This window comes from Neodiprion fabricii, chromosome 4 (genome assembly GCF_021155785.1).
Source record: "Neodiprion fabricii isolate iyNeoFabr1 chromosome 4, iyNeoFabr1.1, whole genome shotgun sequence".
NCBI classification, from domain to species: domain Eukaryota; kingdom Metazoa; phylum Arthropoda; class Insecta; order Hymenoptera; family Diprionidae; genus Neodiprion; species Neodiprion fabricii.
Window position 1 is genome coordinate 26671757 of NC_060242.1, and position 27485 is coordinate 26699241.

At 38.2% G+C, this 27485-nt stretch overlaps 1 protein-coding gene and 6 non-coding genes across 12 annotated transcripts in view; 3 read left to right on the forward strand and 4 right to left on the reverse strand.

Annotated features, from left to right (window-relative positions):
* The window catches only part of LOC124179627, an 81362-nt gene extending 78115 nt beyond the window's left edge, over nt 1–3247 (reverse strand). For 4 of the 6 annotated variants that reach the window (XR_006870112.1, XM_046564219.1, XM_046564218.1 and 1 more), the window contains exon 1: nt 2833–3000. The gene's annotated coding sequence lies outside the window, so the exon portion shown is untranslated. Of the gene's footprint in view, nt 1–2832; nt 3004–3072 lie in introns of those variants that run through there. The other 2 variants (XM_046564216.1, XM_046564220.1) reach the window with 2 other exon arrangements.
* Nucleotides 3248–22644: 19397 nt separating this feature from the next.
* Nucleotides 22645–22767, forward strand: LOC124181764. The gene has a single exon (XR_006870569.1). It is a non-coding gene; the product is annotated as a U5 spliceosomal RNA (small nuclear RNA).
* Nucleotides 22768–23498: 731 nt separating this feature from the next.
* On the forward strand, nt 23499–23622 carry LOC124181766. The gene has a single exon (XR_006870571.1). It is a non-coding gene; the product is annotated as a U5 spliceosomal RNA (small nuclear RNA).
* Nucleotides 23623–25035: 1413 nt separating this feature from the next.
* Nucleotides 25036–25109, forward strand: Trnan-guu. Its single transcript has one exon. It is a non-coding gene; the product is annotated as a tRNA-Asn (tRNA).
* Nucleotides 25110–25416: 307 nt separating this feature from the next.
* Nucleotides 25417–25489, reverse strand: Trnak-cuu. Its single transcript has one exon. It is a non-coding gene; the product is annotated as a tRNA-Lys (tRNA).
* Nucleotides 25490–26394: 905 nt separating this feature from the next.
* Nucleotides 26395–26476, reverse strand: Trnas-gcu. The gene has a single exon. It is a non-coding gene; the product is annotated as a tRNA-Ser (tRNA).
* Nucleotides 26477–27168: 692 nt separating this feature from the next.
* Nucleotides 27169–27250, reverse strand: Trnas-gcu. Its single transcript has one exon. It is a non-coding gene; the product is annotated as a tRNA-Ser (tRNA).
* Nucleotides 27251–27485: the final 235 nt, after the last annotated feature.

The following is a 27485-nucleotide window of genomic DNA, read 5'->3' on the forward strand; positions in this document are numbered from 1 at the left end:
CAGCAGCCCTTAGGTTCGATGTTTCGCATTTATGCATCGCGCGCCCCTCTGACTTACGCCGTCGAAAGCCAGAGCGCCCTTGCAGGGTCTGCGCGCCACAATTAAACTACCCCAGACCCTCCCCTTCCCTCCCTTTCCCTTCTCGTCGGCCTCCTTCTCCACGGGTTTTGCCACTGCGCTGGCCCATCCAGTAGCAATAAGCAGCCTGAACCCTTGGGAAACGTTTGAGCTGCATGGTACGTGCGATGGAACGAGGCGGGCGGCTGCCTTTTGCGAGACGACGTCGTTAATCCTGATCATACTATTCTTGGATTAATCAGTTTTAATCTAAAACGTTGTACATTACCAGGAGGCTTTCCTTCTGCTGCCTCGACGAAACGCAGAATGATGTAACAATGCGATACATTATTATACGCGTAATTACGGAGCAAAGGAAAATAACAAGTCTTGTGTAACAACACACGTCGAGTTATATCGGTTATCGTATAATATCGTTGTTCCTGTATCATTGCAACATCGCTGTGCGATTTACACTTGGATGTGAAATATTTCTTTGCACTTGAAAAAACATTCCGTCATTTTTGTATATTATATACAGTCGCTTGAAAATTGGTGTATGGTTACGATAACGGTTTAAATACTTTTACAATTGTCGAGAAACTATGAGACAATATTTATTCAACATTTCATCCTTTCGTTGTACAAATGAAATTCTACAATCAGCCTTTGATCATTCTGTAAAGTAACATTCTCCCTTGAATGTACATTGTTGTTTTAAGTACCGTAGGATCGAAACTCGCATTTTCGAAAACTATTCTTTTTCAACCTAATTATATAGCTATACGTATAAGATCTGCTATAATTGCAGTTCAAATTTAAAGAAAATTACTTGTCAGTAATAATAATGTTGAGAGTAATTTTTGTCGCATGAAAAATCAAAAAAGAGATATTTTAAAGATACGCGGTGAGTTGGATTTTTTTTTTATATTCGGATCTCTGTGTGCAACTGTTGCATCGGTTCAACTGCGGGAACGATCCGAATAATTAACCCAACACGCGGATACGTTCTGCGATTCTGATACGCGGCAATACGTACACCGATACTAATTTTACACGGTCGGTTAATTTCCATCAATTATATAATGGGGGAACGGTCATTGGCACAAGTTGGTTTTCGGCTTGTATCATTGCTTTCATAAACACACCGTCATCACGGATCTTGTTAAGGTTCAAAATCCACTCACAAATAACAAATTTTTACACAACGTATTTTCACAACTGCTGGTTTTTGATTTACTTAATTCGTGGAAGGACGATCGGTACTTATACGTGATCGAACGATGACGATATTTTTGTCGTTCATGCCCGATCGCAAAATAGATGAACTGTAAATTGATTTGTAAATCACTGTACATTGTATATAGTAGGAATGATTTCCAATATCAAAAAGACAAATGAGTGATGAATATTTGGAATAAGATTCCAAAAACGAAGGTCCGAGCTTTTCGACAGGCTGCAGAATTAATTCTCGAATCAGGTATATAATATACAAGATACAATTTACGTCACGTGATATAACAATTAATCAAAATTTTTAACGAGAAAAAAATAGAAAGAAAAGATAGCGGATGTACAATTTCATGCTGTCTTGAGCAGACTGAGAATATGGAAATGCAAAAAGTAAACCTAGCATCGAAACTACTTCCTTCCATTTACAATATACGCGGCGTGTAGGATCTGATAACGCGAAGAACACGTTACAGGACTGCTCAATGGCCTCTCCACAGGTATAACGTAGCAGCTAGCTCTTATGCCTGGTCAGTGATACTCGATCGCCGCATTAATTAATCAGGCCGTTAATTGCTGCCTAAACCGGCAACGCGTATGTACAAGAAACGTTCGATTGACGTATGCAAATTAAAACGTAGAGAAATACGTTAATTCACAAGATTTTACAGATTGCGTGAGAAAAATTGCAACAAGTTTGTACAGATATGCGTATAAATGCGTAGTGTCCGATTGTTCCGCACAAAATACATAATAATATGGACACAATGTTCGGTCGTTAAATAGTGACTAAATCGAGAATTGAATAGGTAATATAAAATTTGAAATTTTTTTTAATCAAAGCATTGTTCGGACCAAAATTGTAGGAAAATTGAAAATCATTTGCACGAAGTAAATGTTGGATAAAACTTTACGTTCCAATTTTGATTCCAAAAAAGTAATTGTTCTCACAGTTTTATCAGCTGACGAAGCTGGAAGAGACGATAAAATCCCTACCATAAATTTTCACGTCCTTGAAGCATTGATCGAAAAGAGTCGAATGACAATAATCGACTACGTCTGTGTAATATTTAGTCACAGTATACCAGTTTCGTACTCTCAAAAAATGTACAAGATTCCACAGAGTTTGCTTCATCCCTCAAAAAATTTACCATCGGAACAGTAGTTGGGCTAAGGCCTGTTTCTTTTTTATTACATACTCAAATATTGACCAAAAGAAATAATTAGGTCAAATTTTTTTCTTTTTTATTAAGTTACGCACACAAATTTTTCAATTTTTGAGTACATACAAGTATTTCCAATAAAAAAATCAAAAATTATCGTCGACTAACTCCGAAATGACCCGACAGTCGTGTACATCGCACAAACAAAGATGCATAAAACGTATTCCATAGTAAAACGTAGTACGTATAGTAAAGTGGGGGACAAAAGATACGGAGAAGCGTAGTAAGAGTGACAATCGACGAACGGATGAATGACAAGTCCTCGTATACAAGTATATAGTAAAACAAGACGACGATAAAATCGAATAGAATAGAATCTTACCAATCTCATCGAGGCGTAACGTCATTCCGGGGATGTCGGTCAGGCGATGATATAAACCAATGGTAGAAACGCATATAATCCTATATCAACAAAACTGAGAACCAAATATCGCGTGGATCGTGAAAATTTGATTTTTTCTCCAAAAAAAAAAAAAAAAAAAAAAAAAAAAACGAACGAAGAATCGTTGATACAAGATAACCGATGAGAAAAAAGAAAAAAGAAAACAAACCTTCAACGTACAATAAATTACCCGCACAACGCGAACTCCGTAATTAATTATGAAACGTGCACGTACGCGCGTATCTCACGTATTAAATGAAACGCCGACGAGACGTGTCGAACGCACATGCGTTGCACCTGCGGACGGAGTTTCGGCGCGACGACAAGCGACGCGAACGCGACGAGCAACGAACGAAGACTGCAGCCTGCGAGCTCTTTCGAAGTGAACGGGCGAGACGCCCGCGCCTCGACGGGACAACCGGGGCCAATCCGGGGGTGCGCCGAGTGCCAAAGCGCCGCGAGCTTAAGGGGGGGGGAGGCGAAACAGGGGTGGAGATCCGTCGTCTCCTCGTCCTCGTTGCACACCCACTGTCGGACTGACCGTCTTCTTGTCGAGAAACGCGCGATACGCGTATACGGTTGGACAGGGATGTTTTTGGTTGTTGTTCGGTAATATCATTGTTTGTTTTTTTTTTTCTTGGTTGTAGAACGTAACGGTACGAGGATGAGCTGTCGGTACTAATGCTGTGCGGTTTGTTGATCAATCGGCAGCTTCGATTGATCGACTTCGTTCGATTAATACTTTTTTTGTTTAATCGGTTATTCGAAAGTACTCGAAAGAAAGTTAATCTCAATAACGATCGACCGAATTACTGGTTAATCGATTAATCGCACAGCACTAGCCAATTACGAAATATCGACGACGTTACCATTCGCGAAGATATATAATTAATGGAGCTTTGTTTACAAGGGAATTTGCTTAATGAAATGTACAATACTATACTTATGTCAAAATATCCGATCGGCAGTTTTATAGACACATATCTTGATTTTTTTCAAATCTCAGAGGTTTTTTTGTTATATTCTTTTCTCTTTTAAAATAACAGTTTTTATCGAAATATCTACATTTTGGCACACCGAATATACCGTTTGAGAAATTCTTGTAGAAAATTTGTATCTAATTTTCGGTACCAAACCTACCCTAATGTATACGCATGTGCGGTATGTATCTACGTGTATATGCGTGTGTATACCTATATACACATAATCTATACGTGGGTACATAGGTTATTGTAGGGCGACGGGACGAGAGTCAAGAACGTAGGAGAAATAGGCACGCAATGTATCGCAGAAGGGTGGAAATCGTATTGAATTTTCAAAGAGTCATAAATCTCATTTATATGCGCGGAAAAAAATTTGGTGAATTTTGGCTAATGATAAATACGGTAATTAAGTAAATCGAAAGGAATGTTTCGCTGAAACATAGAAATTTTGGTTTTGATGGTGAACATTCCGTAACCAAACAATTCTGATCAAAACTACTGCACTTTCCAAATAACTGTACCGAGTGCTGGAATTCGTTGATATCGAAACAGTTCGACATGTTTGAGAGTAAAAAATTTTCAGCTGCTGGTGCAATGATATGGTAATTGAAACAAATAAATTCTAGTTCAGAGCAACATTACATTATATAAATAAATCAACGAATATTTGTTTAATTTCTAATCTTGTTATCGTAGAAAAATTCTGCCACTTTTTCTCATGATAAAAATAGATTTTGCTATAAAATGAATTATTTCACATTTTATGTTGTACGGCTTATTGTTCCGAGGTATTGTCAGAGACTCAAAGAATCGGAGGATAAAAATATCGTCGTATTTGAAATCTCTATGCGACAAACTGTTTCGTTCATTTTGGATTTAAAATCATGAAAATACGTTTAAATATTGTCTCAACGTGTCCGCGATACAATTTCTCCAAAGTCTTGTATAAGTAAAGTATGCGATGATGGAATGGAAAGGCGCGAAAGTACCTATTATCTACCTTTGAAATCACCTATTTGTACAATATAAGTTGCGAAACAAGGTGAATTACATAATTTCATTATTATCGTGTATAATAAGTCGCGGCTTTCTCGCACGTTATTTTACTGCCCGGAATTTCGGACTTCTCTAGTTCGTTTAAAACTGACGAAATTGCGTGTTATACAATCGCATATCCCGCCACGGTATTTAGGATATTTCACCGAATAACAACACGCAATTGCAAATGCGAACATTTGACAAACGTCGCACATAGTGTAACGATTATTTTTTACATCCTCATGAAATTTCAGTGAAGTCCAGGAACATTTAGCGGATAAGAATGGTGTTTGCCAGTTTCACATTTAACAAATTTTTTCGTTATTCTGTCGATACCTAGTTTTTTCAATTGATTCGTCATTCGACAGGGGTAAAATAATTTTTCCGACGTACCCGGATTGAATTTCATCTTACAGAGGCGATGCTTGCAATTTCTCTTCGTTATACAGTAATTTGTATCGATCCTTTACGATTGATCAGATTATTTCATCCTTAGAAAATACGACGAATGAAATACCAAGCAATAACCGCGGAATGTTGTGACTCAATTTAGATTCTGACAAAGTATTAATAACGAACGATTGAATATCATATTTATTTCCAGTGACACTACCATGGAATTTCATGGTTTTTAAGATACGATGAAAAGCCTGTGCCCGCATTAATTAATCATAAGAATAACGAAGGTCCTATAAGAAATTCACGCTGCAGGTAGGCCTGAATTGATCGCGGAGTAGCTTGGAATAAATCACGAAGATCACAATTGATCGTTAGTAAAAGGAATCGTTTGTGATTCTCGGTACGAACCCGATAAATCAACGTGGCAGTGCGTGCGGGACGAGTAGGACGAGTAGATCCATGCAACACGTAACTAATCCGGTCCTATGGTGTACACGTTGCATCTATCAGCCTACCAGAACACCCGGGTACCATGTCACCTAATAAATTAGGTAAATTTATGTACATACCTACGTACGCCCTTCATGTATTATCTCGGACCGGTAAAGTTGCTGCATCAACGTTAAAAAGTCAACCGAGTCAACCTTCGGTTTGAGCTGCGCAATGGCGCAAGAATATTGCTTCAAGTTTAATGCACTTTACACCGTAGATGGAGACAAGTTGAAGGTGGGATTTTCGATTAAATCGATTTTTTTCCCGGTCAATCGAGCATAATCGATTATTTTTCAAACCAGATTAATCGAACGACTCGATTGTTTTGCCTCGCAATCGGTTTTTGTTTTTTACTTTTCTTTTGCAACATCAATTTATGTGATCGAAGTATCAATTATTATCGTCGTCTAACTGACTAAGTACTCATTTGATATAATTAGTGATAAATAAATGATTATTTTTACCTGGAATTGAAGAATATTTTTAATGAAACTATGAATTGTCATAAAACCTTTCCGCCATTAAGATCGCGTGCTGGAATTTACGAAATATTCTATCAAATGCTTAAATACATTTTGTAACTGATTCATTCGATTTTGATTTTGACTTTGCCTTTGAACGTAGCCAATGAGGAAGAAGAAGAATCGATCAATTCGAATTTTTGTCTCGTTACGACTCTGTCGTTCAATTTTTGGTTTATATATCTTACAACTCATATATTTTACAAATTTTTTGGTTTGAAAATTTCAACTCATAAAGTGCTGAAATTTCTGATTTGTCAATTTAATAGTTGGTACATTAAAAAAAAAAAATAGACCAACGTAAAGATATCTATTGCAATTCAATTTTGAGTTTGGAAAGAACAATTAATTAGCTGATTCTTTGTACATTTTTTTTTTTTTAATTCATGTTCAATTCTTGAATTTTTATTAAAACTAACAATTTTTTTTCAAACCTTTACGATTACTGAGAAATTTTAATAGTACACGTTTCATGTGATAACTTCCTCCTTGGTATTTAATGTTTGAAAGATTTGTGTATACCTCTGTTTTTTTATTCTTGTCTCATTCATCGGCCTATATTTTCGTCCCCATATTTTTTTGCACACACGTTCCTACAGTCCTTATACCTTAAAACGTTTCAACCCATAGTTCGAAATTTAATTTTCAATAAAACGTAGCATATCCTAACCGGAGATCGAAGCACAGTGTAGATTTTTCCTTACTAGTCTGAGACGGGAAAAATCCAAAGAGTTGTACATTCAATTTTTCAAATTCTCCGATTACTTTTTCATATCATCATTTCTAAAACGTACCATGCACGTTTCAATTTATACGTACATTACACGGCCATGTACTTGAATTTCTTGTCAACACATACGCCGCAAGTTTGGAATTCGTCGCCTGAAAAATGAAAAAAAAAAAGCAAAAGAAAAAGAAAACCGTAATAATAACCGTCGGTCATTTTTTTTCTTCGCGACGAATTTTCCCTCAGCCCTTCAGTCATCGATTAGTCAAGCACGGAGAGGCAAGATCGAGTTATTGCGAGTCGGGCTGAGGCGCAGGACGAATGTGGAAGCCGATGTTCGACCCAAAGGCGCCGGTGTGAGTACGAGGTATACGCTCGACATATGTACGTATTTAAGTAGATGTACGGGGGGGTCGGGCGTGTTTATGTACACGTGTAAACACATATGTATTTATATATATACACGCGTATTAGGCGGTGAGAAAAGCGAGGAAGGTTTCCCTCGCTCGGATATGAAGACAAGAGGCGCAGCCTCTCCTCTGCATCGCCGTGTTTGCCTCGTGATTCGATGCTGCCCTGTTATGAGGGGTTTGCGCAAAGAGTGGCGAAATTTTGTGCTCCGATTCAACGACGAGATCGAGAACAACGACGTTCGAAACGAAAGATAGGCGAGGTGTAAAATCACGGGAAATTACATTTTTTTTAACGCGAATGAAAAATGTTTCCAATATAATGTCACGGAACGGAAACTGAACAAATTTGAACAACGCGAACTGAGATGTGAACAATTTGGCGAAGGTTTTTTCGCAATTAGAACGTTCAAAATGATTGCACTTTGGCTTTTTTCGCACGATTCTAATGTTTCGGGGCTCATTTTACACGCTGATCATATCTCGATTTTTAACGAACTTCTCTTGTGCCATACTTACACGAATACAGTTTTGTACGCTATTATATGGAGATAATTAATCGTTTGTAAAGTTTTTTTTTCACACGATACTCGCAGATCTCTATGGTCCACGAAATAAGCCCATCAAAATAAAAATCGGATAAGGAAAACTTAGTTTGATTGAAAAAAAAAAAAAAAAAAAAATTGTTGCTTACAACATGGCCTATATTAATCGAATTCACTTAGAAACCATGCAAATATTTATCCTTCAATGCTTTCGAGATCCGAAAAATTATCGGCACTCCAAAATTTACCGTAATTGTGACATAAATTATATGTACAGACAATGGTGACAATAAAAAAATATGCGTCTTTATTCCAGAAAATGATTTGGCCTGGTTTCAATTGAATCCAACAAAACACGTTAAACTTACACATAACGTGAATTATTCGATCGATTGCTACTATTTTTTATAACATATTGAACATTCTTATTTTCAGTTTCATACAGCCACTATCTTGGTGATAAATTTGACCGTCATATTGAGTTTGATTGAATCGATTTCACTTTTCTCAATCCGCTTGTACAGATAACATTGCAATAAAAGTTTTCTCTTGTCGCTTAAGTAACCATTTATCGTTGTTGTGAACTTTTATTTCTTTGGACTTTTTCATCGAATTCTATCGTTTTTCGCGACAAAATCTGAAAACCGATTTAATTATAATTGCAAGTTGAATTACTGAAAGATTCACCGTAATTCTATTTCTTCAACTTTTTCTAAATATCGGCCATTTCCATGAATGATGTGCGTGTTTTATGTAGCGAAGTGTATGTAACTCGGTTTTATCGAATGACCCGATTTCGTACTGTAACGTTGACGATAGTTTGAACCCACCTGCTATTGTTCTCTTGTATTGTTGAGGAAAACGGCCCCGATACGGACAAGCATTGTTTTTTAACACCTCAAAAATACAGCCGACTAAACCATGATTTGTTTTCAACCAGAAAAATATGCAAAAAGCGTGACAACGTTATTGCATTACTACTGGTTAAAATTTTTTACGTTGTGAAAATATTTTTTTTTTCCTTATTCCGGAGTCACGTGTCAAATGCCGTGCAAAATTAAAGCGTGGATCTTTCTCTGTAAAATTATTGACGAGGGTTCGTTACCCTTAATCAAAATTTTCAGCAGTAAAAAATAATTTTTAATAAACTTAAATTAGAGCATTTGACCTTGATGACCCTACCTTTACGGAGAAAACCCTTCTGTAGGAATTCATCCCCAAGTCGAGGGTTTTTGAGGTTTTATTTTTTCCCTCACATGGGTTACCATGAACCGGGAATTATTACAGGGTATCTCCATAAAGTTTCCAAAGCAAGGATGTGGATTGAACAGTTTTTAATACTTGAGGTAAGAAGATTGTAGCTGTAAACTTGACAAAATATCGATACAACATTCATATATACGAATGAAAGTAAAAGAGTCGAAAAGTTTAAACCGTAGTACAGCAATAAATCAAACATGACTGATCGGAAAGTGGGCTTGCAGAAATTTCCAGACATTGGATCAAGCCTGTCGGCATTGTTGGAACAGGCTAACAGATTGCCAGCGTTTGTGGCGTGACTTCCAAGTCTGCGGTTACCGGTCACGATAATGACACCAGCATCCACGCAACGTGTATCAAGAGTCTCTGTGGATACAGCACCACAAATTGGCGCCATCGTCCCGGTAAATATTTGCTCCGCATCGAGCTGTATTATTATACACCCATTAAAGGTTAAACGTGTTAGAGACGCGTATAATCTGTACGTAATTAAACGTTATAACAGGCATAGAAATTGCACCGTAGATAGGGAAATCGATTTCAGCCAAAATTGAGGGGAGGAGGGATACCGATTTTCCAACGTTCGTTATATTATTCTATCCGCTTGCAAACACGAAACGAAAATAATAACAGTAACCTCGCGATGATATTTTTTTGTAAGTATCAAAATCGATCGAATAATAATTGCCTCCGTGGGATTGGAAAAAAGTTTAATTGAATGAAATATACTCACTCGTACGAGACATTTTGATACTGATGAATTAAGTTTCTTCAAATAATGCTCGTTCAATGATATTACGGAAATAATAACAGGCAATAATATGTTAATCCTGATATTTACTCACAGTAACACAACTTTGGTCTTCCCAATCGGTCAATAAACTGTATTCATCAATCGAGGGCGACGATACTTGCTGGAAAAATTCGATATCAGTTATTGCAGAGTTTGCGAAAGAGTTCAAAATCCGCGGGATTGCAAGGAGGACGAAAAAAAGTTCAGTAATTACGATATATCCAGGCCGGTCGGAAAGAAGCCGTTACAACACCGCTAGAGAGACTTTATAAGCTGCCGTTCGTTCGCCCGTTCGGCTTTGGAATGTCGCCAAAACAAATATCAACTTTATGACGGTTTGAAACTCTTCTATTTGTCTTGGCAGTTCGGCTGATAGCCTAGCCAGCTCCCGCCGTCCGAATTGTCACGCGACGAGAAACGAGCCAGGGGGGTGCTTCGTAAACAGGTCACAAACATCCACGTCTACCTTTGCGCACCCCAAAACGCCTCATTTTACACTTTCTCCATGAAAACTCCAACTCCAACAACCCTGTCCGAGTTTCTCTAGTTATACTGGAAGTAGTGCAAACAATTTTCTTTGCGAAACAGCTCAAATAGACAGCGGAAAGTTGAATCTTTATTGTCGACAGATTTCGATACAACAAATTATTACACCGGGATTTTTACGCAGTCACAGTTGTTGTAACATGGTTAAATCATTTGGATGATTCCGATCGATTCGGAAATCCATGCGAGAATCGAACGTCCTCGGAATGACGTTCCAAGTCTTAATTCACGTTGGGTGAATCATCGGACTAATCGACAATGGAGAGGATTAACTCCTTTGACAAATCAACAGACGAACATCGTCATTGAATTTTATAACGAGTGTAAAAGCGGAATTGAACCGGGAAAGTCGAACTAAAAGTGACGATAAGTTTTCCACACGCCACTGATTCTGAAGTGACAGAAAATATCGTACAGATAAATCTTGAAAGAATTATATCACTGGACTGCAAATTATGTTTAGTTCCGAGTCTGTTCAAACGCGCTTCTCTGTTATTCCTTCGCATTAGCAAAACGTAGTTTACTCCACTTTTTGCAGCTTCATTCGTTTCGTGAACCAGCTGTATAATTTACGCATCAAGCCTGCGTATGTTCTTTTGCGGAGATACAATAATCAGCAGCTTTGATGGAAGGCTCTTAATCTTTCACACCGCGCCTACTAATTTTGGATGTTTCGCCCTAGCTGATTACTGCTGCATCATTCAACTCTGAATCGGCCAGCACCCTCGGTTCATAATAGATATCGGAATTTCGCGTTGTCTAATTTTCGGCTGTTCATCCGCGAGGAAGTATCACAGGTGTGTAATAATGCGTAACTTCTCAGGGGAAAATCGCTGGCAGCTATTAGTTTCCCAAAAACTCGGCACCCGAGCTGTCTCCCTAAGTTTCAGGGAATCCGCCCGTGAAAATTACCCCCATCAAACACTCCGCAGGGTGTTTCCATATCATTGTCTTGTCGGAACGGCGTGGGCTCAGGTGCTTATCAATCCACCTCTGGATTCTGCTGACATCTACCTTTTCCCTTATGCATATACACGCCAAGTTGTAACCGTCGTGCAAATACGCCTGTTACATACATCCTCTCAGACGTGTATGGGTCATTCTCGTTCGAGTTGAAAGGGTTCTTAATTTCGACTCTTGGATGTGATGGAAATTTTTTTAAATTGGGATAAGAATTTCTACCATTTCTCTCCTTTTTCTAAATATTATTCGAATCTGATACGGACAATTACATGTAAAATCAATTTACCGAACATATTTGGAAATTATGTATGAAATAATCAGTTTAATTTCAGAAGATCCGATTCGAAATATGAATAATAAATCAATAAAACTTCATACCAGATCGAATCAGCTTTGAAAATTTTGGTTTTTCCGCTTGTTTTTTGTGTTTTCAAAAAAAGAACATCAAAATTCTAAACATCACGTTTTGGGAAAGTTTAGTTTTGTACTTAAATTCGAAAATCTCACGTATGATTATTTACGATGGGGGTCGACATAATTATTGTTTTTGAAATAGAACGTTCGAGGTCTCATGAATTCTTTTTTTTTAAAGCAAGTCGTATATGAAAGAGGAACACCAGCTTATTAGTTTTGACTCGCTAATCCCTAAAAATTTTCGATTCTTGATTAGTAAAAATCGATAAGTGCCAAGCGGAAAACTCTTTCGGAAATAATTTCATGTTGAAAATGGAAACTGTGAAAAATTTTATCGCGTCAAATCTAACGAGAGTACTAATTCAGAACCCTTTCTATTCGAGCAAGGAATTGCTCATACATACATTATACATTGCCTCGGATAATATGAATTTCCGTGTGCTGGCAGAGGGTGAAATTTCTGAAGGTGGCTCTCTAAAGCGGAGCTGCACATGCTCTCCTACGCATTACCGCTTCTAACGCAGGGCAAAAAGGGCTGTCGCTGTTTTTTCCAAACGGGCTTGCTGCACCGGCTCAGCTAATCAAGCATTCTCAGTTCGCGCCACACGTTGCATGTGCATTTTTGCGGTTAATTGCGTCACGACTGAGGTCAGACTCCGGAAGATCGACCAGTGAATACGACTTATAATTAATAGTACCTGCGTAACGTGCGGGAATGAATTTTTCAACACGGTTCACGTTACTTTGATGGTTTGAAAAAAAAGAGAAAAAAAACAGACTGTTCCGAAAATTATTCAGAACAGTCTTGCCTCCGATTTAAAAAAATTATTTTCAGTTCAGCTGTAATCCTATAAAATAAGAAGATTATTCGCGCAAATTTCTCGATTCTCACAATTCACTCCGCTGTTCGAGTTTTGCAAAAGCTCGCACCGAAGTGTAAATTTGTAATTTGAAGTCAGTGATGTATATTGGAACCTGTGTTTCGCTGGAAATAAACTAAAGTCCAGCAACAAACAGTTTGATGAATCCTAAAACTTGGAGTTCGATAAAACTTTGCAATTCCCAATTAAAGTAATCTACCCACTCGCGCGTAAAATTACCATGCATGGGTTCATCCGGTTTCGTTTGGTCATCGGTGAAAGCCAGAAGTGTTTCTTTGAAGGCATTTAGGGTAAAGTAACCAGTAACGAAGAGCCTACGGGTACGACGAAATTGAATTGTTCCAGTAGTTCCAACCTCGTATTACGATCGTGGCTGGCAATTAACGCCAAGAATCTTAAAAGGGTTGGATAAAACGATAAAACGGACCTAATTCGATTTATAGAACTGGAGAATTTTAATAAAATAGGTGTCGTTACAGTAATCGTTTGAATGTAGATCGATTCACAAGTAAACGTGTCACAAGTAACCATTTAGTGCAATTGTAATTGTTAATATTACATTTTTCGTTTTGGATGTGTAAACCCGTACGTTTTGAGTTGACTACATTTTTTCAGCTAAATACGGCCTCGATCAGCAATTTGTTGCTGCCACCATCAACAAGTCGTTGCAGCAGATGCAAAAAAAAATCTAGTACAAGCAATACTCATGGTAAAGAAGAATACTAACATACCGAAAGTTTTCGACGAAGTGTGGATCGGGTGTTAATTTGTTTTAAGATGTAACTTGGTGTACGAGTTACATAGCAAGAGTATATTACGCGGTTTTTCACGAAGCACGGATTCGAGGCTAGGTGCACGTACAGTACAGAAAAGACCACTTTTACTCCAAGGACTTGAACGTGGTTTTTCCGTACTCTGCGCATGCGCATTCGCAAACTTACTCGATCGTCATAACTGCGGATACTTTGCGTACGGAAAATACGCATGGAAAAAGGCGTAAAACATGCTCGCGTTGTATAAATTATATATTTTGATCGTTGTAAAAAATGAAAATAATTAAGGAAAATCAGTCACCGACGGTGCAACATTGCGGCGTTCGGACGAGCGTAATTGAGGCAATATCAGACATGCTCGACTAGCAGCCGTGACCTCTTCTTCCCTTGTACAAGCTGCACTGGTTGGCGGACCTGAACGCCCCCGTCCGGCGGGGCTCTGCATGTGTGCGTAGATGGGAATGAAAATTTATTACCGGTAGCTGAATGGTTCGGTTGGCTCGAGAACCTGCGTATGCAGGAACGCTTGCGTCCGCTCTAAGGTTTTATTAGCCAAATAATAAGGCCGGAATACTACATTGCAGCGACGTTCGATCCGTTTCACCGTCTAACTGCAATATTTACAACCTCTATTAATTTTCATCGTTCCGCTAGACGCCGATCGGTGATCGCCTCGGTTATAGACGCATGAACACTGAATGGTAATGGGTCGCAAATATGTGGGTATGAGGTTCCTGACAATGAAATCGTTCAAATGCCCAGAACCAATGCCGTTTTACTATATCGCCGGTTACTGCGAATCACCGAAAGAAAATCTACGAGTCCGATATTCGTGTGACTGATCATTTTTTTCCTTTGCCGCAATTTCGTTTCAGCTGCTTTCGCTAGATTTTTTTCAACTATTCGTTCTTCGTATTCGATCGAGTTTTCTCTAACTTTGAAGCGAAAATTGAACTGTTACAATTCTTTTAATTCCTAGGCTGATAAATTGTTGTGATGCTGAATAGGAACTTTGAAATAATTAAAAAATCTAGTAGAATTTTTCGACTTCACTCTACGATAAATAATTTCATTCCGAAGACCATTTTCGAAAAATTGACGGAAACACTTTTCTCTATCATGCAGGCATAGTTAAAAATTTAATTTTAGAACATTGCACCGATATTGATCGTGATCGACAAATATCAATACTGAATTGACAGGTGAAAAAAGTGGACATCTGTTCACGTGATACTGCAGAAAATATCCTTTTGAATAAAATGAGACATCGTAGAACAAAATCGAACGATTTAACTTCTCAAATTTTTAAACTGCAGTTTGACACGATATGAAAGAAAAAATCTATAGTTAACAATAAGCTTGTTTTTATGATTTCGGTGCCTTCTTTCCCGTTATTTTCAACAATTTCTTCGTAGCTTACCAATTTACCAATTATATTGACATTGATAAGTAATCAAAGCGAGACTGTTCCGGTAATGAAATTTATAAAACGCACCGATTCTTGAGCAGACTGTACGAGCCGACATGCTGAAATCCATTGAGATGAGAACAAAAAGCTTCCCTGTGACCGATTGAAGTTCGCCATCTTTCTTCGGCAACCCGGAACCCGTTGATCGAGGAAACGTGATAAGTGAATCCGTTTTATTTGTCCAACCGCATACCTCGAGTCCTTCTTATCGTATCTCGCCGACGGGGAAAAGAGGCGAAGGAATCGAAGAAATAAAGAAGTATTCATTCCGACGGAGCGTTTCGGCCCGGATAAGCGAAGAGAGGCGAAACGCGTTTGTATGTAAGGGTGAAACGCGGAAGCCGGCCCGGAATGCAACCCCTGCAACCGAACCTTGGCGCTTTAGTCTCCGACTGATAACAAATAGAGGGGGAGCTATTTATTCCCTTCGCTTTCCTTCCCTTCCCGTCCTGGCGTACTCAAATCCAAAACCAGAGCCACCCTGCACCCGGCTTAACCGCAAGCCTCTCACGGCGCTTCGCACCCGTTTCTATTCCAGAATTTTATTGCCCCCGATGAACGCTCGCGCTCCCATTCCCGCATACAAAACGAACTTTTCAATATCTCCACGCCAATTCGTATCTCCAGTTGTCCGTCAATTTCTTCCGGATCTGTACATTGTACAATTTCCTTCAGAAAATTGCCACGGAGAACTCATGAGTCGAAAATATTTCAGACGAATCACCCTCAAGCTTTTTGCTCTGCGTTAAAAATTTTCAATCAGCAGACTTTGGAAGCATTGTTTTACTTCGGTGAACCTTATTTAACACAGGCACGCGTTGGGGAGTTTTTTTTTTCTTTCTTGAAATAATTCAGGTCAAAATCAACTTCTACAACTTCAACAGATTTTTAGAATAATACATTGATACCAATTCAATCATTTTCAAGTTCCGTTTAAAAAAATGCGTCAAATTTCGCTGAAAGTTTTCTGCCGTCGGTTTATTCTTCTGTTGAAGAACTCTCGAAATTTTGAATTGAACAGCTTTGAAAGAAAAATTTCCACTTTGTAGGCTGGTGGTCGTGCATTCTTCACTTTCCCACGTCGATTCTATGCTGTGTTATTATTTGTGTTTCTTTTTTTTTTTTCATGTTTCACAACGACCACCGAGGCCGAAGCTTTCTGAAGAGATATATTATGTGGCATTCACAGTGTGGCACGGAAGGCCTACGAAGGAAAAAGAAACATTGAAAAACATAAAGGAAATTTGTAACTTCTTTGGCTCCACTGGGGAATGTCACGGATGCAGAATCCTCACCTTTGGGAAATCCCTCCGAATTCTAAGACAAGAGCAAAAAGTTGCTCCTTTCCTTCAAGTATCTGTATATGTCATACTACCTACATCGCACATATCTCTCTACAAATTGAAGCATTAGCCTCGTGAAGAATATAAATATGATCGAGAATTCGTCGAGATTGAAAAAAATGGTACTCTTTCGTTCAATCGTTGTAAGATTCAAATTTATACACCGAATGGCCCTATTGGTACAAGATCACGTGGCACAAATAAATTACAAATTACCGAATGCTCATTCAATTAGTAATAAATTGGTCAATGAACGGGTCTTGCTCTGAACGTTGTTCAATTTCTATTAGACGCTTCTGGTTTCATCAATCCATTAGTGAGTAATGATATTCAACCACGTGCCGGCGATTATAATTCATGAAGATGAATGATGACATCATTTCTCAACTCTCAACTCTGCTGACTGCCATCGATTTAAACTTTCCGTACAACCAGCTTCCCGCCTGTCTTTCCATTAACTAGACGCGTACCTTATACGTACATATTGGCTTAGGGTGTTTCAGAAAAAAATAATTAACGATTTTCCATCATGGGACCCCCTAAAACGTTCGTGTTGGTTGAAAGAAAGATTCTGTTAATCACTGACACAACGATATATCAACCGCGAATTTTATTCTCCTAAATTGAAAGTTTATATGAAATTATTAATATTTTATGAGATTGAATGAATAATGAAACAGTTGTCAGATACACATCTCAAAACGTCAAATGGAGACTTAATGTTACAAGTGTGGGTCTTCCTTGTGACGTAAATTGATATTACGATTGATCTAAGAAACATAAAAAAAAATGTTTGTTTACGATTCTTCACGAATTTAAATAATTGTCATCTTACGCATAAATCGTGAAACGCTTGTATTAGGACAGAATCTTTATTGAAACCTGAACAATGAACTTTTTAGGGGGTACAAAATCGCTAATTATTTTTTTCCGAAACACGCTACTTACTATATACATCGTTTACCCCGACATTCCAGGTTTGTGTTAGGCACAAATTTAACGCATCAGAATTTTACACAAACAGTAGATTTATTTCAATGTATTCGTAGATTACTTTTCCTTTACAATGACTTTCATTTTGACCCAATCTAGCTAAACATGGTGATAATTTTTAAAGTCACCACTTCTTTTTACTATGTGGCTGTTTCATAGTTCACTTGAATTCTCACCTCCAGAAGTCGCGAAGGAAATTCATGAAATTGTTGGAATTGAATTATATCCTCGTTTAAAAGCCGAGTGTACGTGAGTATGAATTCTTTTTCTTTAGCACTAGTATAAAATACATCAGAGAGGTGCTTAAAAACATCTCAGCGTCGAGATCATCGAGAGAGTCGAATGTTTTTTCCAAAAAAACTTCAACCCATGATTACACTCACACATATGTCTCGACCCAAAGAGTAAACATTATCGAGTGAATAAAATCAAGTCAACTAACATGTAGGTCGATAATCAGTAATCGATAGGTAAAAACCAGTGAGGAAATTTTATAAAAAAAATCACATCTGCAGAGATCAGAAATTGATCCACTGAAAACCGATATTCGTAAAATTCAGGAAAATTTCAGGAAAACTTATGACCATGAGGGAGGGGAACGTGATGAGTAGCGGGTAAAATAAGGGAAGATGATAGAAGATAGGAGGCACGGAATGGGGCAACATGTAAGAACCCTAATTCACCGGTGCATCTAGCCACGAAACCCTTTTGACAAAGAACGCGTTGAAGCTCTCTCGTCTTTTGATTTATTGAAAAAGCTCGGACGGTTCTGAAGCAGCGAGGGTGCAATGGGCCAGAGAAAATGGGATCCCCCATAGATTGGAGAAAAGCATGGTTGGATGGAAGGACGTGACGGAATGCGACGAAGCCCAAGAGACGACGAAGGGCAGAAAAAAGTTTCGGCGAATTCCCCGGGCCCGCAAGATGAAAATTTCGCGAATACCACTCGCTCTCGCTGAGATACGGGATACGGAACATAAAATAAGCTCACGGCGATACTGCGGTGAGAAAAATTCCTCTCCATGTTACAGTTGTTATAAAAAAATATGGTAAAATGCCGAGTATCGTTACAACAACGGTTTGAATATTGTTGGAAGTGAAAGAAAATGTGGCGAAAGTAACTATTCTGTGTGCTTACAACAGTCAATGGCTACATTTTCTGGTTACGTTGCGAAGTTGTTGAGATTGCTATATTTCTTTGGTTTTGTAAGTGAATATTGTACAAGTGACAATAATCGATCGAAAAGAATATTACAATATACCACAGATTTTACGATTAGAACTGTAAAACTGATTTTCATTTTTTAATGTGAAAAAAATTATGTAAAAAATGAAAACAGTTGAGAAATTCCTTCAGGTTCTTCCTGCAAACATTTTTTTCGCAAAAGGGGGAACTGCTGGCTCAGTTTGCGCAGCGCGTCGTTATAACAACCTGCGGACTCACGTCTGTCACATTTATCAGACAAATATCGGCGCGGAAGGCTGGATGATAAAGCAGGTACCTGAATTTCCCCCGGCATCGTGTAACGACCCGCTATACTACAAGCTACATTTTATTCAAAGACCGACCTCCGCCTGAACGTCGGAACTCTGCGTCTGCGCTCCGCTACGTCTAACAATAAGGGGTGGTTCTTCCTGGATCCCTTTATTCGGCAATTTCCGAGGGTTTTCCAATTCGTCCAGATTATAGAAATTCGCATTTCATTCGGATAGCTTCACTCCACGTATCACGCAATGGCAAGTTTACGCAAAGCAGAAATTATACGGATAAACAATCGATCTTTTGAATTGATTTTTCACGATTTCGATCTTACATGCTTAGAATAAACTTATGTAAGCATTTTGCAATTTCACCGTTCTGATTCCGTGTACAAAAATTCACTAGGACCGTTTTGACGCTTGAACAAAAATGTTGGCAAGTAATGCAGTGTATTGCGCGGATATTATTATACGTATTTTGAAATGCTATTGCTACATTTCATCTAACGCATTTTTATTTTCTCACCGTTACAGCATCTTTAATGTGACTTTATCTAGCTCGCCAATAATTACTGTTTCAACTTTACCGATTTACGGATGGATTCGCGGTAGACCGATTCGTTGTAGTCGCTTTTGAAATGAAATGAAACGATTCTCCAAAACCTGAGTAAAAATCTAACTTCCCTGACTCAGAAAGTGCTTATTGTAGGTTCCTTATGGTACGTTCGTGTAAGTTTTCTGGTTCTTATTGCAAATGGTATAAAAAATAAATCACGACACCCCGTATAAGCGAATAGGAGCATTGGGCGTCTACCGCGTTGCGTTGGTTCGGACAAATGGGGTGTTCAAAGACGAGCTCGCTGCCAGGCAGACAGGCAGGTGTGTAGAAGTGTGAAAATGCAAAGTGATTCGGATCAAAGGAGTCGTGCAGCATGTACAACGCCACTGCGGAACACGTACTTATTTTTCAAAGCGAATTGACCGATGGGTTGAAAAGCGGTAATACGCCTCCACTTCACTCACCCTGTCTCGATTTAAATATTGGATGCAGCACTCGAGGCATTTTATCTATTATGCACCGTATAATAAATAGGATTTTTTTCCAAAACGCTATAATTTGCTTCGTGCGCATTATTTGCTCCAAGTTCGTAAATGAATAATTTTCGTATCACGGCAGCTATAAAACGATTTCAACGTTGTGTTTTACTCGGGTGCAACACTTGATAAATTATCTCGGAAAAATTACAATGTCGCAAATAAAAGAAACTGTTGTAAAAAAAATGGGTGCGTGTACTTATGTACGCGCGTGAGAAGTTATACTTCTTTGGCATCATTAAATAATACATACGGATAACTAACCTCAATTATATTGGAGCACTTGAAAAAGTATTTTAGCACAATTTTTTCACTAATATTCACAAATAGTAAATAATATTAATCCAAATATTCGATTTAAATCACTACTGAATATATTTTATTGCCACATACATAATTCGCACTTGTATGAAAATAAAACACGTGTTGTGACTGTAAAAACTAAAACCATATGGATAAATATTATAAATAAATATGAAAACAGTGATCAGAGGCGACAAGCGTACCAACATTAGCTTTTTTTCGAGACTTAATGAATTCGGTTGAGTGGGCAACTTCATCCCGTTAATTTTGTGTTACAGTGATGCGCGCGCATCTTGAAATTTCACTCTCATGTTTTTCATAACGCGCCTAAAGAAGTATAACTTCAAAACTATTTCTCATATTCTGAATAATAATTTTAAGATTATTTTTGAATTCCGCAAAAACCCGTAATTTTGACGAATTTTGTTTAAATCGAACCATCGTTTTAGTTATGTTTATTACAGATGCGAAACGCGTGTTTTCTGGAAAACCTTCAAAAGCACTGGGCCATGGGTCGTTGAAAGTTACATAATTCCGAAGTTACGAAGTGCGTGTAGGAAATTGAATTTCAAACTTTTATGTCACCCTCAAAGCGCTTTTCATTCGCATACACGCGTACGTTATACTTCGCCATGCGAGTACGGGGACGGTCTGCTGAACGTGACTAAAACCGAGTCACTGACCGGCTGCTCCCCGTTCCAACGCTTTGCAATATATTGTCAATTGTATCCGTTTCCATGTGCTAGAAGCGTTCCTCCACCCTTTCCGAGGCAATATGCTTTCCAAGCGAGCGTGTATTATGGTGCATTCGAAGCCAGTTGATAGCCGATAGTTTTCCAAAATCCGATGAAATCCATAAAGTTGAAACTTTGTTATTGTACTTTTGAAGCGATCTTCGTAGCTCAAGAATACGATAATATGTTAAATGAATTATACGCAACGTACGAGTGTCTCGTAATAAAATTGATAAAGAGTATCGATTTCTGGCCAATCCAACCTCATTAAAACAACAACAGAAGCTGACGCATTCTAAGAGAATTCCCTCGTTGCTGTTCATCCATTTTCTCCTAACTTTTACGTCTATGTCTACAACTCGGTTGTCACGTATTCGAGGGGAGGGTTTGAGGTGAGGAAGTAATGGATAGGTAGCTACTAGCGGCGTTACTGAGCCGCAGATAATTCTCGGGTAGGAAGGGTGTGTCCAGCTGCCTGTCTTGGCTTCATTTTTCCTCCGCCAGGAGTTTCGCTTTCAAATATCTTGGATGCTTGCAAAGGAGATCCACGTCGATCCGATAACAAGGCTAATAAAAGAAAAATTATATTCCTGTACGTTGCTTATGAGTTGAGGGAAATCTAATGGAATCGGTGAATCCATCCGGTGGTCCGTACAGGAGGTCGCTCGATTTAGCCCACATATTTTTGGCAATCCGTTTATAGTGAAGTAGATGTGCAACACTGTGCAGTTTCAGGCTCTGATGCTTCTTTTTACGAGTGCTGCAAGTATCTATAACGCTTTCTGCACTTATTCAATTGATTTCTGCACTTGTTCAATAATTAGTATCTTCGGTTATTTTTATGAAAATGCAGTATTGAATTTCCAACGCACAAATAAAATAAGAAATTTATTTGACAAGTCTTCTGCAGTCTACGTGGAAGGAAAATTAAGATTCTGGTTACTCCGCAACGGTACAAATTAAATGAGTTGTAAATCATTGATTCGTTGTGTGAACTTTTCATGCAAAACTCAAGACATATGACAGTCTTGGTAACAAAGTACACAAATTTCGAATATAATAACGAAAATTTAAATTTTTATTCAATGTTCAGTTCATGTTAAGTTTACCTTGTTAAATTTTTTTGGTATTGAGGAGTTTCATATCTTTTCGTTGTTGGCCAAAATGTGTTATACTAATGTTATGTTAATGCATTCTGTTAGACTTATTTTCGAAGAAATTAAAATAGTGCGAATCACCAGTTAATCAGAATAATTCATGCAACATTCTTAAGACCATTATACACTCATTCACATAAGTTTCTGCAAAAAATTAATTTTTTCATTTTTAAATTTTGTACATCTCGTTTGAGAAGCTGCAAAATAAAAAGTAAAATATCGCGCATAATATACAGCCGCAGAACATTTACATGTGTAGATCGCGGAAAACGTTTGCAGTAACGGTCTGGTGACGTCAGGAGGTAGTAGGGACTGATTGTGAGCTAACTGCGCTTAGTTCAATTAATCGTCACCAGGCGACTTTCGAGCCCATAATTTCTCGCTTTAAAAGTAAGACCTCGATCATGCCTAGTCCTGAACGATTCACGTAGTGAATTACTCTGGTTTCTCTTCAATATACGAATAAATCTTTCGCCTTTTACTAAAGATTTCCGTGGAGAGGAACGACTTGATGAGTCTATAACTCGAATTTTTTTGCGTCCCCGTGAGAACGGGGACTATAAACTACGATAAACAGAATTTCTAACTTGTACGGGGCATTACTAAGTCCAATTGGGCCTTATTAGTAGAATTGACCATTATAATTCCGCTCTGAGAAACGAAAAATGTTGCTACATTGGTTCAACGTCAAGGTTCTTGATTAGTTGATTTCGAAATAAAATCAGATTGCTTCCGACTATTTTTAGTTTCGTTCAAATTAGTTGAATATGAACCACTATAAATCTAGAATTATTGAATTCAAATAGTCAAATGTAATAACACTGCAGATTACTTGGATAAAATTTCAACGAAATTAATCAAGAAAATTTATCGCTCAGTATTTTTCTGCATTTTTTGAATAATCTGTCAACTCATTTTGTCGTTATTCCCGAAAATATCACAGCTAATGGACTGCAGTTCTCGAACACAAGTGCTCGCATATTATGACATAGGCACGTATATCTACCATCGTAATATCTCCACTGACCGTGAATGAACCTATTCGCAAGCATGACGCAATCTCACAACTTTACGGGCCATATACTCCACGTAGGTATCTTCGATCGGTAAGTAGGATGCCGGATGACAGAAACGCGGCACGGCAATCGTTGTTGGCACCACGGTAAGGCAGCCGACTCACTCAGGCTACAATGCTACTGCCTGCCACTAGAGGCTGAGTGCAGCTTTTGCCTCTCGCAACAAATATATGGTCTCGATACATATATCAACCTGCCTAGCTGCGGTAATAGGTACTCTGGTTTCCCTTCAATATACGAATAAATCTTTCGCCTTTTACTAAAGATTTCCGTGGAGGGGAACAACTTGATGAGTCTATAAGACTAATTTTTGATAGACCCTGGCATAAGCTAGGGCAACAATACATTTGAAACACAATATTCAGCTGCTTACCGATTGCTGCAAAGAGTTGCTTCACGAGCTCTCACCGAACCACGTGTACGAACTATCCCTACCATGCGCACAGATTCCTAATGTCCACATGAAAATTGGCAGACCCTAATGGCGATGATTACCACTGAGAAATCGACATGAAGTCGGGCGGGTATTCAAAGTTATTCGTGAATACATTCATTGTGTTATATTAAATCATATTTGCATTGTGGCTAAAACAGAAATAATAAAACCCAAGAAGCACCACCGATAGATTTTTCTCAATCTGCACATTGTAGAGACCATGACCTGGCGTGATCTAGAGTGATATGTCAATTACGAAAAAATGATGACTCTTGATTGCAATTTCTCTGGAACAAGGAAATCGAATACTGTTCGATAAATTGCAAATTAAGAATATTTTCGATCAATGTAAATATTTACTTCTGCCCTAGGATAGATTCTTATGAATCTTACATCTCTAAAGGTCACCCCCACCGTTGAATGCTCGAGATTGTGTGATAAGACATTCCGAAATGAAAGTCGTGTTCGCAATAATGATTACTGAGCTGCTAGCGAGTGATGTTGGGTATATTCGTGTTGTAGGTAAGTAGGCGTGACTGCTGCCCCACCCAGAGTAGAAGCAATCTATCGCCGCTCCAGCGAGGTATAAGGGATTCCGCCGAGCGCAATCGAAGGAAAATGATTGTTGATTTTACCAATCCGTCAACAAGAACGATGCTCAAGCTCCGAGTCGACTCAGCCTCCAGGCGGTTCGTAGGTAAGCAAAAACAACATTTTCGCAATGCAAATTATAAGGAAAATAGCCTGAATGGCAAACAAGGCAAATCTGACGAGATTCTGAAGTGCGGGATATTTTTTGAGTTTTTATTAAAGGTATACTAATCACTCAGTTCACTTGAGGATACTTCCAATTACTGGAAATCCCCTTGAATTTATCTACTTTTTACTGAATCGTGAAAATGGGTCGATCGCGTTTTATGCCACGAAACTTTCTAGCTGGGTCTTATAACCGACTGTGCAAAGTTTTCAACGCAAACCGTTGGGGTTTTCATAAGTCTTCACTGTCGAACTGATCTTCGAAGTACGACAGGGAACAAATAATTCCGAAGCCTGACACGAAAACTTAAAATCATAATTACGATAAATTCCTTTAACCTTCAGAGGGCCAGCATTTTTCCCTTGAAATTCGATATTTCATAAAAGTATGATTTATGTGTATAAATAGTCAACACGTCCGGTGGAGTTTCCGAGTTATTAGCTGACTCCTAAAAGAGCCAGGTCGTCAATCTAAAGATTACTATAATCGGGAACAGCATGAGCAAGAGATTTATCGTACGTAGAATTATATAAATTCCTATCTAGCTCATCCTCGAAGCCTCCGTGGCGCAATTGGCTAGCGCGTTCGGCTGTTAACCGAAAGGTTGGTGGTTCGAGCCCACCCGGGGGCGTTTATTTTTGAAAAATCAAGCACACCGGTAAATGACGGCGACGAGCTTTATTCCGACTACCTGCAAATTCGAGTACACGGTAAGTTTCATTTTTGTTCAGTCGTTTTTTCCTTTTCGTTAAAATGCCTACTAGATTGCGATACAATAACCTATAGACGGATTGGTATGAAGCGAGCGTAAGTTGATGCATGACAGAAAAGTATCTCTCTCTTATAATGAATTTAAATTTGTCAAATCTTGATCACCAGGTTTCAAAAGTCTCCTTGATCGCGCGAATGCAATATAAAAAGAAAGACAAAAAGTAACTCGCCCAACGTGGGGCTCGAACCCACGACCCTGAGATTAAGAGTCTCATGCTCTACCGACTGAGCTAGCCGGGCTATTGATGTCATTGTGATAAAATTTACTATAAGTTGTATGATTCAAGATTATTTAAGATGTATTCAATGTAACGTTTTGTGGAAAAATTCATCAAATAATGAAATATTCGGATCAATATTCAAAAAGTAAAGATTAGGTATATTGATTAGTTTTTAAATACCCCCAGTAATTGTTGCGAAAAATAATCTTAAAACGGTAAATTAAGTGAGGAAAATTTAGTTGTTCAAGGATTGTTCTGCTTCCTCGAACTCAGAACTGTGTTATTTGTAGAATTTGAAGGCATCCAGCGTCATTTTGATTATCAAAGTACATAAGCATTCCTTGCACTAAATTTTCACAATGTTAAAACTTTTTCGAACGAGGGATAAATTTATCAATTACAGCCCCTGATGAACTAAAAACTGTTGGAAAAATTCGTCTTCCGATTAGAGAATTTATAGAGAATCCATTCCAGATTCATTAAAAAATTGCACGATAATCTAATTGCTTCAAAATTATTGATAATGAAGATTTTTTAATGCCAACACGTGCTTTTACACATTTTTTTCCTCACTAAGAAGACACAGTTTCAGTTAAATTGAACTTCATTGTCTTTACAATTAGTTATAGCTTCTGAACCTTCAATTGACCACTGTTTTTAATTGGAAACTTTCGATATTTAGACTGTACAATTGATATATCCGTAAACAGATTTAATAAAAAGGATATGGAAAAATCGATGAAATTTTCGAGAACGCGACGACTGCTTGACACGTTGAGGTCCGTGACTTGCAGATCGTTGCAATGTAAACAAATGATGTAATGGTAAAACTAATCAGCCAATGAAATGAGGTTAAAATTGTTAAAGTATGGTACGACGCATTTTCTAATTCGGAAGAATGACAAAAAAGACAAGAACCGAATTCGACGAGGATGGGATTCGAACCCACGCGTGCAGAGCACATTGGATTAGCAGTCCAACGCCTTAACCTCTCGGCCACCTCGTCTTCTCGAACAATGATATCTCAAAATGGCCGCCGTACTTTAGATTCATTTTTATTACACATCAATCAGCAAATGAAATGATAATTGAAAATGTAAGAGCGTGAAATGGGAGCGCGGTTGGAAATCCGAATTCGATAAGTTCCGAAAGGACAAAATGACGAAAGGGCATAACAAATCAAGTTCCAAAAGTGAGAAAGTGAGAAAATTAAAAAATTTTAAACATCGAAATTCTGAATGGTCGAAAATTTTCAGTTCTTTAAATTTCTAGCTTGGTGAAATTTCACTACTTTGATCTTTGTTTATTTTGAATTTTTGATATTTTTACGTTCGGAATCCTGGTCATACCGATTTTCGGTTTTTCTGATTTTTTACGCCCATTCGTTGAGTGCACTTCTCTGTGTGAGTATATCTTGATATTCCGAATTTTACTCTATCGAAACTGTGTTTTTCGGAATTTTGCTCTACCGAAAGTTTACTTTTCGGAACTTCCCTCCATCGTAACTTGAATTTTCGGAACTTTGAGCCGTCGCGTTTCCGACTATTCGAAACTTTCTTGTTGCGTAAAAGTTTGATTTCTTTACGTCAAGTTTGACCAATAAATAATTCGAAATCAGGGGTCTTCGAAACGTCAACCCCGCCCCATGACATGATGTATTTTCAATTTGGGAGAATGATAAAGCAACAAAAAAGAATTCGACGAGGATGGGATTCGAACCCATGCGTGCAGAGCACATTGGATTAGCAGTCCAACGCCTTAACCTCTCGGCCACCTCGTCTTCTTATCCAATGACATCTCAAAATGGCCGCCGTACTTTCGATTCACTCTCTTTATCACCTTTAGCTCAAAAACATCGATTACTCATAATATCAACATTAAACCGTGTTTGCCCGCCGGGTAAATATTTGGAAATGAGAATTCAACATCGCCGTCGTTTTTCACTTCGTCGACTCGTCGATCATGCATAAAAAATATCGGATCCGCCATTTCCTCTTGTTTTCCCTTTGTTTATA